A 19,746-nucleotide genomic window follows, 5' to 3' on the forward strand; every position below is an offset into this window, starting at 1 on the left:
AACCATTTTCTTGCAGAGTTGCCAGACAAAGATTTGAATCATTATCATGTAAGTACTAAGTAGTAGCATTCTTATTTATGATTGTTGCAAATTTGTGTGAATTGGTTAAAACATTTTTTATTGTTTTTTGTTGGTTTAATTTACTAATATATATAAGTAACAATAACTCCCGAGCCTCAGAGTGAGTTCCGTAGATTGAATAGAGCTATAATGGCTCGGTCGGTAAAAGCTTTATAGAAAGTCTGATTTGGGTGTGAGGCTTCCCTTATGATGGAAAGAATAGCCTTTTACATTTGGATTACTTCCTTTTACGTCAAAGGAATTTTGTATAAACGGGTCGATGAAGGTCATAATATTAACGATGCGGTTAGTTTTCCATTACTTGTGGAATTTGTTTTCATTGAAAATATATATATATATATATATATATATATATATATATATATATATATATATATATATATATATATATATATATATATATATATGTATGTATATTTTAAAATTTCTCATGGGTTTGATTTGTGGTGATTTTTTATCCATGGACCTTGTTCGTAATTGTAACAATACCTCTCCTTAACATATGGGAAATGAGACTGCAATGGTTTTTCTCCTCCATGTGTTGTAAGAGAAAAAAAATTGAACAATTAGAGCAACTAGTTATGCTACCTACAAAAATGATAAAATTTGCTTCCTTCATGCTAGGGTTGTTGCGGGGCATTACTCCATAATATGACCAGATTAAAGTAACTGTTCTCTTACTTAATTGACCCAGTACTACTTGCAGTTTGGAATCATTTAAAGGATACAAAGCTGCTGACCTTTGGTTCACTTTACAATCATCTGAAGGTTCTAATTTAGGCTTTTTTGAAAGCAGACAAAGGGAATTTAAGGTGACGATCAAGTTTGTTGCTCGTGCTAACTCTGCAAAGACTTCTGACAATTTTCGGGCTGGAAAAGTTGTTGATACTCCTCAAGAAGCTCTACAAGTTCTTGATATTGTCTTAAGGGAACTGTCCACCCAAAGGCGAAGTTTCTTAAATTCTGTAACATTCTCTCCGGTGGTAGTTGTTATTCTAGCGCCAAAGATTTTTCGTTAAGAGGTGCATTGATGTGATTAATCCAGATTGTACATCTCATAGACTACATTTCTTAATCGGCCGTGGATAGTCTTTTCCATTTCGTTTCCCTTTGTGTAAGATAGTTAACATTGGCTAATTAAGGTCATTGATTTCCCAGAAGATGAAACAATAAAAGGCGAATGGAAAACACATTAGTTAGAATCAAAATCTATTGAACAATGATCCTATATGAATTAGGACTATTTTCATAGGTTGCTTTCTTTTACGTAAGTTTTTACGTCAAGTGTGTAACATTAGAGCATGTTGATGTGGTGAAATACATTCAAGTTGAACTGCTTCACACCACACCTCACCCTACTTATTAAGAGATAACCCTACAGTTTGGAAGATGCTAGAGTATCACTTACTAAAATACCACCTTGCCACATGTTTGCACAGGTTATCCCTGTTGGACTTGGTCATTTTTTCTAGGCTATTACATTGATGTAAATTTTTACTTATTGTTTCCTTTATTCTCTCGTCTTTTGGCAGTTTTATGTGGCCAATGGAGAGCTATCATGTCAAATGTATTAGAAATCTGCAGACCTGGGTCTTGGTGTGCCTTTCAACATTGCATCTTATGCTCTTCTCACATGCATGATTGCTCGTGTTTGTGGTATGTGTTGTTCATCTTTAAAACCTAAATTTATTTTGTCAGCAATTTTAAGCTTATTGCACGATTTCTCGATCGGTCGCGATAACTAATGATGTATCACAGTATCAGTAGTATCAAGAATTATTTATGGGAGTCCCCAAATAATCGACTTTAGAATAGCTAGGCATGGCCTCTTTTACAATGATGATATTGCATATGTAATGTTGTGTACTCTTTGCACTTTCCTAATAATCACACATCTAAAGGCAGACTTGTTAGTTTTGGTAGAGAACAAGTTAACGAAAAGGAGAAAAGAAAGACATAGGGGTTGAAGAGATCCTTTTCTCCTTTCCTAGTTTTACTTTTGTCGAGTACACTTTTTATTGGTTTAGTAATGTGATAATTTTCATTAGTTACTTCTGTAATTGGATTTGTTTTCCTTCACACCCCGATGTTGTTCCTGGTGATTTTATCCATGTTATTGGGGATGCTCATGTCTATAAAACTCATGTGAGGCCTTTACAGGAGCAGCTTCAGAGGCTCTAAACCATTCACAGTGAGCAAAGGCTGGTGCTGATATTTATTAGTGTTTTGTATTATTAATCTTTCTATTTGATGATGACTGAATCTTAAATATCGACTTAATTTTTCTGTGAAGATGTGTGTGTAGTTCAAGTTCTAATGATTGATTTTATATGGTTTTAGCTATATCTTCAATGCCTGTCCTACTGTCCAACATGATGAGGTATAAGCAAGCGAACCGGAATATGTGGACTTTGATCCAAAGAAGTTAAGGTGCTGTTTAGATGGCTAAGAATATAGTCTATCGAGTTTGGGCGCTATGTCTGGTGATGTTTTCATTTTTTTGGGGGAGTTCTAATAATATTTCAAATTTCTTAAAGAGTACTATATTTTTTTTCTCTATGTTAGATTGGATTTCAAATGGAATCTATGATGTAAAAACGTTCATGTCAAGTACACATTATGTATGAAATGTTAAATTATGAAGAATTATGATTTTTGTGGGTTTGAATGGAATTATATATCTTTGTATGAATTACAGGTGTTGTATAAAGGCGCTGGAATCATATTTTTTTTACCCAATTCAAAACATTTGCCACGGCTTAGAACCGTGGCTAAATTATTGATCTAGTTCAAGAAAAACAATCCCCACAGTTCATCTAAGCATTGGCCACGATTAACAACTATGGAAAAAGGGGTATCTGCCACGGCATATGGAACGGTTAATAGCCGTGGCAAAAGGTTAGCCACAGGCGCATTGGCAACGGTCGTGCAACGGCCATAAACCATGGCAAAAGGGCTTTAGCCACGGTCTATGGCCGTGGAAAATGCTCAGTATTCTTGTAGTGTTATAACATCTGTTTAACAGATGTGTTGGAGCACTTTGTTGTGAGGAGGTCGGGTGCTATGAATTTCCGTTTTCAGGTCGGTAAGGGGAAATCTCCTGTTATCGTGGGGGTGAGTAAGGAGAAATGGAGTCGTAGGCCATTTTTGGTTATGGGTAGATATTGTCCTCCTCGTTTGGAGTTGGCAAATCTTGTTGTACAGTTTGCTGGTAGGTCGTTGGTTTTAGGTCATAACGTATGCATGGTATACTATGATTTGGACGTTCTGACTTAATTGTTTTGTTTTTGCAGAGGTTTCTATTTGTGGTCGTACCAAGACCGGTGCTATAGAAAGGTTTGCTTGTTTGAGCTGGGAGGAGAAACGAGCTCTGCTGGGGGAGGTTGCTCATTACTTTAAGAAGTTAGAGCAAAAGAAGAGGGCTTGCAAGGTTGTCTTTGGTCTCTCTGATTCTAGCTCGGATTCTGCCATGGAGAGGGAGAGCCAAAATAAAGCACCTATTCCTAGAGTAAGAAAGGCTAGAGGGGCTGGTGATAGCCGTTCTAGGGCAGCTAGGACGGATGGCGTGGCTGCTGAAAGTCGTTCTGCATCCATACACACTGAGGTGGGTGATGTGGATCGTTTGGCATCCCAACGTTCTGAGCTCGGGGATGGAGGATGCTCTGTATCCAACCACTTCTCTGCTGGTGATGCAAATCGTTCTGCATCCAACCGCTTCTCTTTTGGTGATGCAGATCATTCTACATCCACCCATTCTAAATCTGGTGCTGGAAGTGCTGGTGGTCTTGCCGTTGATAATGCTGGAGGAAGTGTTGGTGGAGATGGTGATGCTCCCACTTCGTTTTGGAGGCCTAATCTGAAAAGGCGCTCCAAAGTGGTTGAGATAGAAGGGGCTAAGAGGTCCCGAACTGAGTCTGAGGAACGACCTAGTACTGTGGAAGGTCGTACTTCTTCAGGTCGGGTACCTTTGAAGAAGATGAACCTGATTGATTTGGCTGTTGACGCTGGGGTAGCTGAGGCCCGTGGTAAGAAGAAGGTTGGTGATGGTGAGCCTACTGCTCAGTAGTACAAGAGGTCAGGGAGTGTGGCCCCAAGCGACAAGAGTGGAGATGACGTTCTGAGCAGGCTCGTCATGTATGATGACCCTGTTAGTTGTCTGAGGAAGTTTGTGAAGAATGAGGACTGTAGTTTCAAGTCCACATTGGTTGCTGGAGGGTTGCTAGAGAGCATTGTTCTTGATGGAGATAGTCGTAAGTTGGATGGTAAGAGTCTGGAGGTGAACCTGAAGGAGATAGATCGATCGCTATGCTATGTGAGTGTTATTCCATTCTGAGCTTGTTTTCTTTGGGCTTTGTCAATATTGATCTGATCTAATCTTAATTTGTTATTTGTTACATTCTGGCCATGTACAGAAAGTTAAGGGAGATGGCATCTATCTCCAATTTGTACAAGAAGGAGTTAGATGCCAGCAAGAAAGCTTATGGCAAGCTGGTGGCCGAGCAACAGGTGGAGAGGGCTGAGGACTCAGGTGCAAGAGCTGGGTGGGAAAGTGGCTCTGTTGCAACCCTCTTTTAACTCTACAAAGCTAGAGGTTAAACAGTGGGTCACTGAGTGCAAGAAGGCGTGGGCCATTGCTGAACAAGCTAAGACTGAATATAACAACCTGGTTGATTTGGTGGAGGGTGGTGATACTTACGTTCTGGTAGATGATTTTCTGGAGCTAGATCATAAGTATGAGCTCCTCAAGATGTCAGTTAAACGTGGGGCTGCAACAGTGTTTGCTGAAGATACTGGTACAGATGCTAGTAGACGATCTGACCTGCCATCCGACCTAGGTGCTGCTCCAGCTACCTCTCTTGGTGGTGTTGTTGAAGATTTGTTGAATGTTGGTGATGATCCGGCTAGCAGTGCTGGTGCTATACAGGGCGGTGAGCTGGATCCTTTGAATGTTGAGCAAGTTTCCCATGTTAAGTTATCCTGATCTTGTGGTGTGCTTGAATTTGTGTTGGTGATTCTTTGAACAATGTTAACACTACTCTGGTTGTGATTCTGATACAATATATTTTTGCTGTGAAGATACTAAGGTCGTTTTCCCAGGATAACCTGGGGGCTTCCAGTATTTAACCAAATTTGTTATTTAAGTAGAAATATTTAAATTACTTACTTGTTGAGATTGTGCCTGAGGTTTGCCTGCATGTGATTGCTTTTGTTATCTTTGTTTGTTGTTTGACGACCTGCGTTGTATAGTGGTAGCATTGATGAACTGCTGAACTTGGGTAGGTCATCTGATTGTAATAGGTCGTATGGCTTTTGTGTATGACCTGGGAGATTTGCATAGTTGACATATAGGCTTTGCCATGTTTAGGTGTGTGTAAGTCGGTCGTTCCTTTTGGGGGAACTTGCTACAATTAGCCTTTGAATGGCCATTATAGTTGAGTCTAACTTAAACGATTCTGCGATTGTAAGCTGACTTGGGGTCCTTTTGGGGGTCCCCTGGATTGTATTTGTCTGATAATTGGCCTTTGAGTGGCAATTACAATTGAATCATACTTAACCCTAGCGTTGGTGTTAAGTTGATTTAGGGTCCTTTTGGAGGACCTTGGTTTGAGTTGATTGATAATTGACCACTGCGTGGTTGTTGTATTTGAGTCGTTCTTGGCTTCTTCTTTGATGTATGACCTGACCTTGTGATGTCCTAGGTCGGGTTACGTAGTGCAAGATGCATGGTACTCATGTAATGTAAAAAATGACATCTGTACTCGAAATATTGATGAAATTTTATTTATATCGACCTATATATCTGGAAAAAACTTATTGATAAAATCGTTTTAGGAGAGTTGTATTCCAAGGTCGGGGAAGCATGTCACCGAGCTAAGTTTTGATCCAGTACGCACCGTTTCCAACAACTCTGTCAACTATGTATGGTCCCTCCAAAGTTGGGTCGAGTTTGGCTGGTGCTAAAGTTTTTTTGAGGACTAGGTCACCAGCTTGGAAGGATCTTGGGACGACCTTCTTGTTGTATGATCGTTAGATTGCCTGGTCATACCGAGCTAGGGATATTGCAGCTGCTTCTCTTCGCTCTTCTAGGAGATCGACTTCTTTGGCTAAGATGTTGGCATTGTCTCCTGATTCAACGATGTCTGAGTGTGTGGTTGTGACTGTGAGCTCTGATGGTATTACGACTTCTGTTCCGAAGCAAAGTGTGAAAAGTGACTTGTTCGTGCGAACTCTAGCTGTTGTTCTGTATGCCCATATAATGTTCTCGAGCTGCTCTGGCCATTGGTTTTTCTTGCTCTCCAATTTCTTTTTGAGATTTTCTTTGATTACTTTGTTTGTGGCCTCTGCCTGACCATTGCTTTGTGCATATCTAGGTGTAGAAAATGCTTGAGTGATGCCCCATTTTTGTAGAAAAGCCTTGACTTATGTGCCAGCAAATTGGGTTACGTTGTCCATGATGAGGGTGTTGGGTAGACCAAATCTTGTGATGATATTGGTCCATATGAAGTTGATGACGTTGACTTCCTTGACTTGGACTAGTGGGATTGCTTCAACCCACTTGGTGAAGTAATCTGTGGTTGCTAGGACGTATTTGAGACCTGTTTTCTTTTGTGGGATGAATGGTCCCAGATGTCTAGCCCCCACATGTGGAAAGGCCATGGGCTTCAATATTGATCAATTCCCTTGCTGGACTTAGGTGGTTGTGGCCAAATTTTTGACATTGGAGATATTTAAGAACGACATTTTTGCCTCTATATGCATGCCTGGCCAATAATACCCTTGGGCTATTACTTTATGTGCCAGAGATCTTGCTCCTGCATGGTTGCCGCATTCACCTTTGTGGATTTCGTCGAAAATGAGTTGGCCTTCGCGTGGAGTTATGCACCTTAGGTAGGGCCCTCCTGCGGATTTGCAGAATAATTGTCCATTGATTACTATGTATCTTGGGGCTCGAAATTGTATTGCACAAGCATTCTTTGCCTCAGCCGGCAGCTAACCCTGTAAAATGTATTTCAGGAATGGGCCTATCCAAGATTGAGAGATTTCTTCTTCAGATGAGGCCTGAAAGTCGGTGAGGCTGTTGACACTTTCTTTCTAGTATGCGGGTCTTTCCAGGATGTCAATATAGACTATGATGGGGCAAACCTCTAGTGTCTTTGAGGCTAAGAAAGCTAGATTGTCTGCATGTCTGTTATCTTCCCTGGGAATGTGCTCCAATGAGAACGTTTTGAACGATCTGATGAGGTCATTGACAACCTGAGCGTACTTTGCCAGGTTTTCTCCATTCGTGACATATTCTTTGGTGATCTGCTTGACGATTAGATGGGAGTCGTTGTAAGCTTTAAGCTTTGGGACTTGTAGCTGTTGTGCCATACGGAGGCCTGTGATTAATGCTTCGTACTCCGCTTAGTTATTGGACGTTGCAAAATCGATCTTGATTGATTTTTGTAGCTGGGTGCCTTCTAGTGATGTTAACACAGCCCCCAGTCTACTGCAACTGTTATTGCACGCTCCATCTATGTAGAGGTGTCATGTGTTTGCGTGGCTGGTTGATGGAGTGAAATGATAGGCTCAGGTTCCCAGTTGGTGTCTTCGATGGGGAAGTCCGCAAGGAAATCAGCAATGACCTGTCCTTTGCGAGACATTTTGGGAACGAACTCTATGTGGTGCTCTCCGAGCTCTTCAGCCCACTTGGCCATTCTAGTGGTTTTGTTGTTGGAACTCAATACATGCTTGATGGGTATATCTGTGATTATCTTAATACTGTGAGATTGGAAGTAAGGTCGGAACTTCTGAGCTGAGTAGAGTAAAGAAAGCATCGTTTTCTCTATCGGAGAATAGTGCTTTTCTGAATCTGCCAACGTCTTGCTGGTGAAGTAGACTGGCTTTTCGACTCCTTCGTGTTCGCGAAAAAGAACTGAGCTAATTGCAAAGTTGGTTGTTGCAAGGTAAAGCCCCAGTGTTTCTCCTTCCTCTGGTTTAGACAAGAAGGGTGACGTTGATAAGTAAGCTTTCAGGTCGGTGAAGGCTTTGTGGCACTCGTCTGTTTATGTGAATGTTGCGCCTTTTTTGAGTATTTGCAGGAATGGTCTACATTTGTCAGATGCTCGTGAGATGAATCTGTTGAGTGCTGAAACCATGCCTGATAACTTGTGAATTTGTTGCTTTATAGTTGGTGATGGCATCTCAAGCAGAGCTCGTATTTGTTTTGGATTTTCTTCAATGCGCCTTTGTGAAACGAGGTAACCTAAGAATTTTCCCGAGGCTATTCCGAATACGCATTTTGTTGGGTTGAGCTTCATCTTGTTTTGCGAAGTCGTTCAAAGGCTTCTTGCAGGTGGGATATATGATCGCCCGCTTTTTCGCTTTTGACCACCATGTCGTCTATGTAGACCTCCATAGTGTCCCCTAGCAAGTCTTTGAACATTTTGGTGACCAATCTTTGGTAGGTCACACCGGCGTTCTTCAAGCCGAATGGTAGGACGTTGTAACAGAACGTTCCTTGCTCGGTTACGAAGGATGTCTTTTCCTGGTCTTTTTCTGCAAGCGGTATTTGGTTGTATCCACTGTACGTGTCCATAAATGATAACAGCTCGTGGCCGCACGTTTGATCTACCAGTATGTCGATCCTTGGTAGGGGAAGCTGTCCTTTGGGCAGTGCTTGTTGACGTTGGTGAAGTCTATACAAAGTCGTACCTGACCATTCTTCTTTGGAACGGCCACAATGTTGGCTAGCCAGGTCGGGTACTCGACTTCTCTGATGAATCCAACATTCTTAAGCTTTTCTATCTCTTCATTGATAGCTTTTTGAAATTTGAGTGCTAGTTTCCTAGATCGTTATTTGACAGGCTTGACAGTTGGATCTACATTTAACTTGTGGCAAGCGACCTGAGGGTCGATTCTTGCTTCTTTGGGACGTCTTTGTGTTCGACGACCTGAGGCTTGGGTAAGGTCGTTGTGCTGACGTGATTGCATCGGTAAGCTTCTAGTTGGTTGCTTCTGAGCTCCATGATGCCTCGGGGTCCGAGGAATCGCAGGACCTGGTGTAGGGTTGATGGAATTGCTTGGATCTTGTGAATCTATCGGCGTCCTAGAATGGCAGTGTAGGACGACTTGACATCGATCACACTGAAGCGTGTTGAAGTTTTGACCATGTCTTCCTTTTCTCCAATGGAGACTAGCAGGATGACATCTCCAATGGCATCTGTGCGATCTCCGTTGAACCCATAGAGCGGTGCATTTGATTCTATCATCACCGAGTCTGGCAAGTGCACGTAATTGTAAGTTTGATATAAAAGTATGTCGCACGAGCTACCTGGATCTATAAGGACTCTTTTGACTGTCCATCCGTTGATTTTGACGTGCACTACCAGGTCGTCATTGTGGGGTAGGCACACCTTGTCTAGATCCTCTTCAGTGAATGAAATTGTTGTTGTTGTTTGAGGGTTGGTGGGATTAATCACCTCAGCTTTATGTGAGAGGTGGTAGATTTCTTGAAGCGCTCCCACTCTTTTGCGCTTCTCCCGACCTGAGGTTTCATCGTTTGAGGTGTTTGTAATCATATTGATTACTTTCTCCTCATCGTGGTAGGAGGAGTGTTGTCTCTTGTTGTGCCTCGACCGACCTGGAGATTGTCAGGCTGCTCTGCTCCTGCTTCTGTTGTTGGCAGGTCATTCGTTGCGTTGCGGCTCTTGCTTCTGTGGCGTTTGACATCCAGCTTGTGCCTTAGGTCGCTTTCTGGTAGGAACTCTTTTAATTTGCCTTCCTCCACTAAGTCTTGGAGGTAGTGCTTGAGGCTGCAACAATCATTGGTGTCATGGTGGTAGAGCTTGTGGAAATGGCAGTATGGACGTTCTTGAATGGTGATCACTTTGTTGATATTGGGCTTGAAGTATGGTGCTACATATATCTTCTTTAGGATCTAGCTTGGCATCCTGGAGAAGTTGGAGAATTCCCTCTTTGTGTAAGAGGGTTTGTGGGAGCTAGAGCTCTTGTTGTTGTTCCTAGAATAGTGGACGCTTTGTTTGGGCTCTTGTTTGTCACTCACCGCGAGGACTTCTTTGCCCTTGCGCTGGGCCAACCATTCTTCGTACTTGATGTACTTGTCTATTCTGTGGTACAGTTCGTCTAAGCGTTTTGTTTTGTTTCGCATTAGAGACCCTGCTAGGTCGGAGTCATCTAGGAGAGCGTTGGTGAATGCAGAAGTTGCAAAGCTGTCCTTTAGACCTGCCTCCATTGAGAGGAGCTCCTTTTTAAAACGTCCTAGGAAGGCGTGTATCATCTCACCATGTGCTTGCTTGAGCTGAAATAGGGAGTCCAGGTCGGCTTGCTTATTCCTGTTGTGAACGAACTCTGCTGTGAACGACTCAGCTAGCTTGTCGAAGTTGCTGATTGAGTCGAAACCATTCCAAAGCTCCGTCTTTCAGGCTGGTTGGAAAGAGTTTGCACTTCAAGTAGTCGTACTCTGGAGCGCTGTATAGTGTGAGGATCTGGGTGAAACGAGCTGCATGCTGACCTGGACACGAGCTGCCATCATACAGCGGGAACTTTGGCTGGATGAACTCTGATGGAGGGTGCTTATCTCTGATTCAGCTATGAATGGTGACGCCTTGTACGTCTGGAGGATCTTCTGAGCGATCTGGAGCGCGCTTACCTTGTCATTCGACTTCTCCAATCTTTATTCGAAGTCTTCTAACCTTTTGTTTGTGGTTGTGGTGAGGGTTGTGACGGCGTTGTTCTCCACTGCGTTTGGAGTGTCGTTGTTGTTGTTGGAAGTGGTGTGCTTGCACATCGTCTGGTTCTCTTGCTGAAGCGTTATGAATGACTCTTGTAGCATCTTCATCTGATCTGCTAGTGCTTGTAATTGTGCTTCCATGGTGGCTTGTTTGTGACCAGCTTCGTAGGCTTGAGAAAATGGTATGTGTATTTTCTCAAGAGAACGAACCGATAAACGGCGCCAATGTAGATGTTAGTCTTTATTGGACAACGACCTGATGATTTGGGTGATAGGGAATGGCTGCACTCTTCTTGGGATAAGAGTTGCCTACGTATCAAGTCTTTCGGGGTAAACTTGAATCAAGCCTTATGTAGTTCATCTCTCTCTATTTATAGATGTTTGAGCTGACCTTCCATATTTGCTTTGGACCATTATGAAGTGTAGATCCACCTTGTGTGCTATCTTGATGATTCACTATTACTCTGTTGTTACAAAGTTAATGTCTCCATGATTGTGGCGTTGATTGATCTCCAAGATTGCGCTAGTTGGTTTGCTTCCATAAATGGTCAGAATGGCGATGTTGTGGGCGACTTGGGTGTTGGGGGAAGTGCGATGCGATCGATGGTGTGGGACGAGTTAAAGGAGGATGACCTGGTATGTGGACACGTGTACTGTAGTGTGGAACGGAGGGTACTTACATTCGGCAAAAACCATCTCTAGGTTGCTGTTTCTGATGCAGATGCGGCGCAACACTCCCAATATCGCGCGATAGTGAGAGTGTCACATTTTTTTTTTTTTTTTTTTCAACTTTTTCAACTTAAGGCGACAGTGGAAATGCAGCGAGAGGTTTTTTTTGGGCAATGATAAACGTAAAATGATAGTTTTACCTACGAATAAGCGATTAAACTCAACGCAAGTAAAACTAAAACTAGACTTGATTATATATGTTATCAGAGATTTCTACTCTCGATTTTATAGCAATATAGTGGGAATAGAAGATTCGTTCCATTCCTAGTTCTTTAGTATTAGCGTTTTATATTATTATCGGTCCTATCCAAAGTTAATGAGAGTAATGTGGGAATTATACTACGATGCAAATTATGCTAACAAGGTACGGTAATTTAACTAATAATACTAAGGTTTGAATCTAGATAAAGAATTAGGGGGGATTGAATCCACCTTGAATCTAACTTAATAAACTAGCGTAGATTGTTGTAATCCAATTCTTACGTTCTTACGATAAGAATTAGTCGTTCAAACGTAAGAATTGGTCGTTCTAATCCCTAATCATTCATGGCAATCTCTACCAACTAATGACTAGCATGTGAGGAAGTTCAACCCATTCTCATGGTGAATCAACTACCTTCTAGAGTGGAATAGACTCTTACAACTATTTCTATACTACACAATCAAGTTTTCATCAAGGCTTCATCAAACCCCTCTAATGGAGGTTATTTAGCTTTGATTCATCAAACTATCATTTCCAATCGAATTCAAACAAGACATAATATAAAGATTCTAAATTTACTAATTTGAACTAATCAAGAATTCAAAACTAAACTAATAACTATGAAATGATTAATAACCAAATGACTAAAATTAAATCTAATTAATTTAATAATTAAACTAGATTATGATTAACTAATTATGAAATAAAGACAAACTAATTTATGAATTTAACAATACTAAAACTAAATAAGAATTTAATCAATAAACTAAATCAGAATTAAAAACTAATACTTTATTATAAACTAAATGTGATTCTCAATTAACAATCAACTTGTTCTAACTAATTAATTGAAAAGTAAAACTAGATCTAAAACAAGATATGAAAACTAATTAATGGAGTCTCAAACTAGATCTAGAATTATATGCTAATGGCTACCTAATTTTCTACTTTCTTAAGAGTTAAGTCTTATGTGTTGAAATGGAGGAGACCAGATCCACATTTTCGTGCATGGGCTGAGGAGCCATGTTTTGGGCCGGAAAATCGAGCCCAAAACCCAATTTCTTCAGACCATAGAGCACTTTTCAGTTGGATTTTGCTTTAATAGACTTTTCATCCACTTTTACTCCTCTGATTGGGTCAATATTTAGACCATTGGAAAGCTCTTTTCGAGCCGGTCATTTTGACATAAGGTAGGCCCCATTCTAAGGTCTGAGTCTAAATATACGGTCTTCGGAAGTTCTGCTAACTTTTGTGCGCTGTTTCTACCCGAGTTGACTTTGACTTTTCAGCTTTGACCGGGCTTTAAAAATGCTGTTTCTCCTTGAATCTTGGCCTTTAATCACATAACTTCTTAGCAACCAACCCTTGCTCCTTTATCTCGCCAAAGTGACACATTTCTGCACATAATTGACTCCAATGCCTGAAATACATAAAAGCACGTTATCAGCATTAACTTTTATTTATTACTCGCATAATTGGTCTAAAAGTATTATTGTTAGGGGATTTAAACTACAGTTTTGGGCTCTTATCAAACCACCCCCAAACAGCATTTTGCTTGTCCTCAAGCAAATATGAGAAATTAGAATAAGTGACCAAAAATGGAGTTCTAACTACTCTCGTTTCGCCGAGTGCGATTGCATTGACTATATGCAACAAGGCCTTCAACCACTAAGAATTCCCTAATGGACGAGTTATAGCCTCATGAGAGTTTTCCAGTGAAGGTACTCACAAACTTCATCTATACTACAACAACTAAGAAATAAAACTATTGTTTCCTTATTTATGCCTCAACTATCTATACATCTCACTAGCAATGAATACAAAATAGTCAAGTCGAAACCTAAGCTAATATATGTATAATAATCAATCATCTACGAATAAACATATATACAATGAATAATACTATGAAATGCACTAACAGGTCCATTTCTGAAAACTCGGAATAGCGTCTTTAAGTAGGTCCTCACATAAATGTCAAGACAAAAACCACTCTGATTTTTCCGCTCAAGTTTAAGCTACTCGATTAATGCGGTCGCACACACTTTACCTTACAATCTCAATGACACATAAGGAAGTCGGAGTCGACCAAATACATCTGCCACTTACTATCACACTAATCTATTCCTAATTGAGCTAGAGGTCTTTATTAGGTGTTGCGGGGATTAGGAGATGGTTTAAGAAGGAAGGAAATGGATATTCAAAACGGACAAGTCTGAGATAATAGAGTCTTCATATTATGTAACTAGAGAAAACCTTGTTCTTTACTTTTGCTTCTACACTTTGTTTCCATCCTTAGCCATTTTTTTTTCTTTTTATTTGGCTTTTGACTCCTTTTATTTATTTATTATTTGGATGGAAACTTTCTTTTCTTATCTGAAGCGACTAACAAATTCTTGATTTCAAAGGTCTTTCTCTTTTCTATTCTTCATCTCTATTCTCATACTCATTCAAAGAATGGGTAGGCTGATTTTTTTTATTTTGTTTTGTTTTTGTAATAGGGTAAAGGATTTGCGGTTTATGAAAGGCTAAAGAAAGGCTCAGAGGGGCGACTAACGGAAAATAATTCATAGGTTTGAATTTCTGGCTATATCGATCCAAAGAGGGCCTAAATTTTCACTTAGGATATAGTATAGTGATCAAGCAAGTGGACGTGTGATTTCTCTATCCATATATTACTTCTCCCTTGTGTCATTTCTCAAACGTTTCACTCATATAAGGCTTTAGGCAATATTCTCACAGGATTTGTAGAATAAGTACTCTAACCTAAATTTCAGAAACTTCTACCAAACAATCATTGATACTCATGTAATATATTTATAGATAGATACAAAGATTATTACCTACATATTAACCTAAGTTTCTAAAAATTATTTTAATGCAAAAGCTACGTGAGACTTCTAGATTATTTAGAACATAGAAAAAGAAAACAATACCAATATTCCTAAGTGTATAGCATAACTTTTTATTTATATTTTTGAAATTTTTTTTTATCTGAAAACAAGTGCATATTGTACATATCTATATCCTAACAGATGCCTTAATTACACGTGTTTCTATGCCCCCCCCCCCAAACAAGAAGCATGTTTTGTCCTCAAAGTATTTAAATAAAAAGGGTAGAGAAATACCATAGAAACGCGTGAAATTCTGGAACATCTGCAAAACAAGGTTAAACATACTAATATAGAAATAGAAAAACAGACGCAACTCTATATGAGTTCCACCCGTTATGGGGTTAACAAGAATCAAATTGCTTGGGACATAAGCAGACACTAACTGAAACTAAAAACTTGCCTTAACTCCCATTTAAGCATCATCCTCCTCATCTTCCTCTCCAATGAGATGAGGTTCCTTTGCGTCCTGCCATGCCATGATAACTTGCCAAGCACGTCACTATGTGTCATCAACTTTTGTTAACCTGTCGAGTGTTACTATGTCTGATGGGATGTAAGGGGCAACCAAATGAGGCTGCACCTGCCATCCCGGCCAAGTCATAACTCGAAATGAACGAATCACCCAATTGGTGGGTCTCATGACTTCAACCCTTTTCCAATCTGAGAACTGGGTACAGAATACAGGTAAACAACAACGCATGATGCGGCAAACCAAAACAGGCATAAGAATATACTTATGCCTCATGTTTTGGGCTCTCTTAAAACTAGCCACTAAAACTCAGGGAATGTCATATCGGCAACGTCCCTCAGCTAAAGCAAGATAAACGTCACCAGCGGTACTATTTGCAGAAGTAAACTGCCACTCCCCTAAAATATTCATCAAGATGAATAACATGGTGGTGCCTACATTCAGGGACAGGCTGCCAAGGGCTATACTATATCGCCCTTGGTCCATTACATGAAACACCCCTCCCTCATAATACTCATGGAAATATGTATAGTCATAGAGGTATGCCTTATCGGTCATATATCCCCACGTGTGAATAGGATCAGGTATTGGTAATCCCGAAACTAACGCTACCAAATACTTATTGAATTCTAGTGGCGTGTCATCAACTACGACGAAGAATTCTTGTTCTCCATCTTGCTTACAATGGAAACTAACATTATTGTAAAAATATGCAGTAAGCTGAGGTGAATACAAGTCGTTATCACTTACTAGTAGATGTCTCCATCCTAACTGCAAGATCCTGTTGCGGAACCAACCTCCATAAGTCTCGCTTCCCAACAAGTCTTCGAAAGACTGCTCCGATATCATTATAGGAGATGTCATCACAAAACTACTCTCTAGAACAGCTGCAAACGATCCTGAAACAACCCACAAAAAATTGGAATTTTTCGTGCCTACGGATGTCAGAGTGCAGGGAGCGCTCAAACTATGCCTTGGTAGGGCGCAGGGTGCACTCAGGCTATGATCGAGTTCCAGGCACTTAGGCGCAGGGCGCGCTCACTTTTAGCTTGGGATGGGCGCGGGTCACGCTCTGGTGAATTTCGAGTTACGGTGGGGAAGCGTGGTGGGCGCTAACCGAGGCGCTCCGATGCGGTGAAGTGCTAAACTGAATAAGAAAATAGGGAAACTTGGGAGTGAAAGGTGAGAGATGAAAGTGGGATGTAGTGTGGGTTGTGAGTGTAGAATGAAGGAAGTTTATATAGGTTGTGAGCTTCCAAAACAAATTGGCAAGTTGCCAACAAGTTTTAAGGCAATTGCCGAAAACAAAATATTTTCGAAACCGAAAACGGAAACAACCCATATTCTTAATTCTAAAACAAACCTAATATCTTTTAGATTGAATTTAGAATAGTAACTTCTAAACTCTTTTAGATTTCATCCTACCACCATATCTACTCATAGCCTGCCAATATCGGCAATATTCCCAACAATCACTCCAAAACAACTTCTAAAATTAAGGATCATATAAAAATCATGCTAGAATAAATAATAACACCCCCAAACAATTCGGGGAGGTGGGATTAACAATAAAATCAACGCACAATTTGAAAAGAACCAGATGACATTAAAATTGAAATTCAAATACAATTAACTACCGAATTCAAATTTAACTACGGAATTCAAAAATTAACATCCGAACTAATAAAAACAAATAAAAAACAACATCAACTCATAATATCCCTAAACCACGCGTTGATGGTAGAGGATGGAGCCTGAGATGAGGATGGGCCCTGAGCTCCCGATGGGCCGGAGCCATCCGTCCTTCGGCGACGACGCTCGTGCCTCACAGACGCCTCCTCAGTAGAAGAACCCCCGTGGGGTGGGAAGCGTTCAAGCATATTTTCTCGGAACTTGCGTTGTGCATCCATCTTTGTCTTCATCTGTTCCCAACGCTCATCCTCGTGCTGGGCACGAGTCTCATAGTTACGATGTATGACAGTCTGGGAGTCCGAAGATTTTCACAAATAGTATTGAGAGAACGCATGCCACGATGAAGTGCCGACATGCGTTCTGCATCAGACGTACATCTCTCCAAGGCATCGGCATCAAAACATGCCGTGTCCTCCTCATCATCATCCGAATTGAATCAGTCTCTTCTATGACCCTCTCTCCAGGCAACCTCCAAACCTTCTGAACACAGCCCGTATATGCTATGACATTCGTATGCAACTTAATCATAGTATGCTCAGTTTTTGGAGTTGCTCTCAGAGTCATCATGATCTTTGTTATCAAAACGGGGAGAGGTGCAATACTCTTCCCAACTCCCCTAATAATATTACTCAAAAACTCGAGAATACAGAATTCATACTTCTGCTCCTGGAGTATCCATAGAACGTGAAGGCAGTTCAGACTGATGTCACTGACCATCTCCTTCCCGATGACATTCCTACCAATCCACTGAGCTACAGCCAATTGGTTGGTTCGCAGAGACGACTGGCGAACACAATGCGAGCTCGCATCGTAGTTTCCCTCCAATACCGTCGCGTTCATCAAAGGCTCGATCCCACTGATAACCGTAAAATGTATAGTTTACCTACGAATTGAACGATGAATTCAAATGCGTAAGTAAACTAAAACTAATCTTTTACTATCTCAATTATCAAAGTTTCTACTCGATCGAATTGCACTAAGTGGAGTAGGAAGTTCGTTCCACTCCTAGTTCCCCTAGCATGGATTGTTTTCTAAGTCTAAGAAATCAGTCTTAAGTCAATGAGAGCTTTCTGAAGGAAATTATACTACGATGCAATATGAAATTGATTATTTGAATTTAAACTACGAATGCTATGGAAATATGATTGTTTGAATCTAGATAAAGAAATTATAGGGGAATTGAATCCACCTCGACTCAACTTAATAACCTAAGCGTAGAATGTTGTATCTCGATTCTCACGTTCTTCTGCAAGAAATTTGAAGTTCTAATCCCTAGTGTTCATGGCATTCCTACGGATACTAACTAGCATGTGAGGTCGTCCACCCATTCTCATGGCTTAAACACGACCTTCTAGAGTGGAATAGATTCTACAACCAATTCTATACTAAACAACTAAGTCTTCATCAAGGCTTCATCAACCCCTCTAATGGAGGTTTTAGCCTTGAGTCATCAAAACATCATTTCCCATATTATTATAACTAAACATACTATCAAGATTCGAAATTTACTTAATTTAAACAATAATGAAATCTAATTTAATGACTAAAATGAAATAAGGACGAGGAATTGAAATTAGATCTATAATTGGAAATGACAAAATCGAAATTGATAAAGAACACTACTTTATTTATCTAATCAAATTGAAGAGCAAGATTCAAAGGTTTAATCTAATACAATAATTTAAATGGAACTAAACTTAATTAAAACAATTAAATCTAGATCTAGAAGCTATTCTAATGGCTACTTTCTATATAAGCTATCTACCCTAATTCTCTACTAAATAATCTACCATTAACAATGAGCTTCCTAACCTAACTGCCATTAACAATGAGTCAAGCTTTTGTTTTTATACATCCAGATCCAAAATCGTGCATGGGCTTGGAGCCATGTTTTGGGGCGAGAATCGGGCCCAAAACCCAATTCTTCGATCCAAATGGCCTCTTGACTAGATTCGACTTCAACAGACTTTTCGTCCACTTCTGCTCCTCTGATTGGGTCAAGGCTTGGACCATTGCAAAGCTCTTTCCGAGCCGGTCGTTTTGACATAAGGTGGGCCCAATTCCGAGGTCTGAGTCCAAAGATATGGCATTCGGAAGTTCTCACTGACTTTTGCTCCTTTATCTCGCTAAAGTGGCACATTTTCGCACATAATGGACTTTGAAGCCTGAAATGCATAAAAACACGTAATCAGTATTAGCTCTTACTTATTATTCACATAATTGGTCTAACAGTATGATTATTAAGGGGTTAAAACTACAGTTTTGGGCTCTTATCAAACCACCCCCAAACAGCATTTTGCTTGTCCTCAAGCAAAGATGAGAAATTAGAATAAGTGACCAAAATGGAGTTCTAACTACTCGTTTTCTTGAGTGCGATTGCATTGACCATATGCAACAAGGCCTTAAACCACTAGGAATTCCCTAGTGGACGAGTTATAGCCTCGTGAGAGTTTTCAAGTGAAGGTACTCACAAACTTCATCTATCTACTGGCGACTAAGAAAATAAAACTATTGTTTCCTTATTCATGCTCAACTATCTATACATCTCTCTAGCAATTGAATAAGAATAACCAAGTCAGAAACCTAAGTTAATATATGCATAATAATCTATCATCTACAATAAACATATACACAATGAGTAGTACTATAAAATGTTTAGCAGGTTTGTTTCTGAGAACTCGGAATAGCGTCCTTAAGTAGGTTCTCACAATAATAGTCAAGAAACAACACTCTGATTTTTCCACTCAAGTTTCGCTACTCCAGTGTACAGTGGGCACACTTTACCTTACAATCTCAATGACACACAGGAAGTCGGAGTCGATCAAACACATCTGCCACTTACTATCACACTAACCTATTCCTAATTGAGCTAGAGGTCTTTATTAGGTGTTACGGGGATTAGGAGATGGTTTAAGAAGGAAGGAAATGGATATTCAAAAGGACAAGTCTG

General features: G+C 40.3%; 1 long non-coding RNA gene across 1 annotated transcript; it reads left to right on the top strand.

Moving 5' to 3' along the window:
- The first annotated feature begins 944 nt into the window (after positions 1–944).
- LOC147493679 (uncharacterized) lies at positions 945–2,686 on the top strand. Its single transcript, XR_015198066.1, has 3 exons — positions 945–1,027; positions 1,614–1,737; positions 2,422–2,686. It is a non-coding gene; the product is annotated as an uncharacterized LOC147493679 (long non-coding RNA).
- Positions 2,687–19,746: the final 17,060 nt, after the last annotated feature.

Source organism: Coptis chinensis, chromosome 6, assembly GCF_015680905.1.
Source record: "Coptis chinensis isolate HL-2020 chromosome 6, ASM1568090v1, whole genome shotgun sequence".
Classification (NCBI taxonomy): domain Eukaryota; kingdom Viridiplantae; phylum Streptophyta; class Magnoliopsida; order Ranunculales; family Ranunculaceae; genus Coptis; species Coptis chinensis.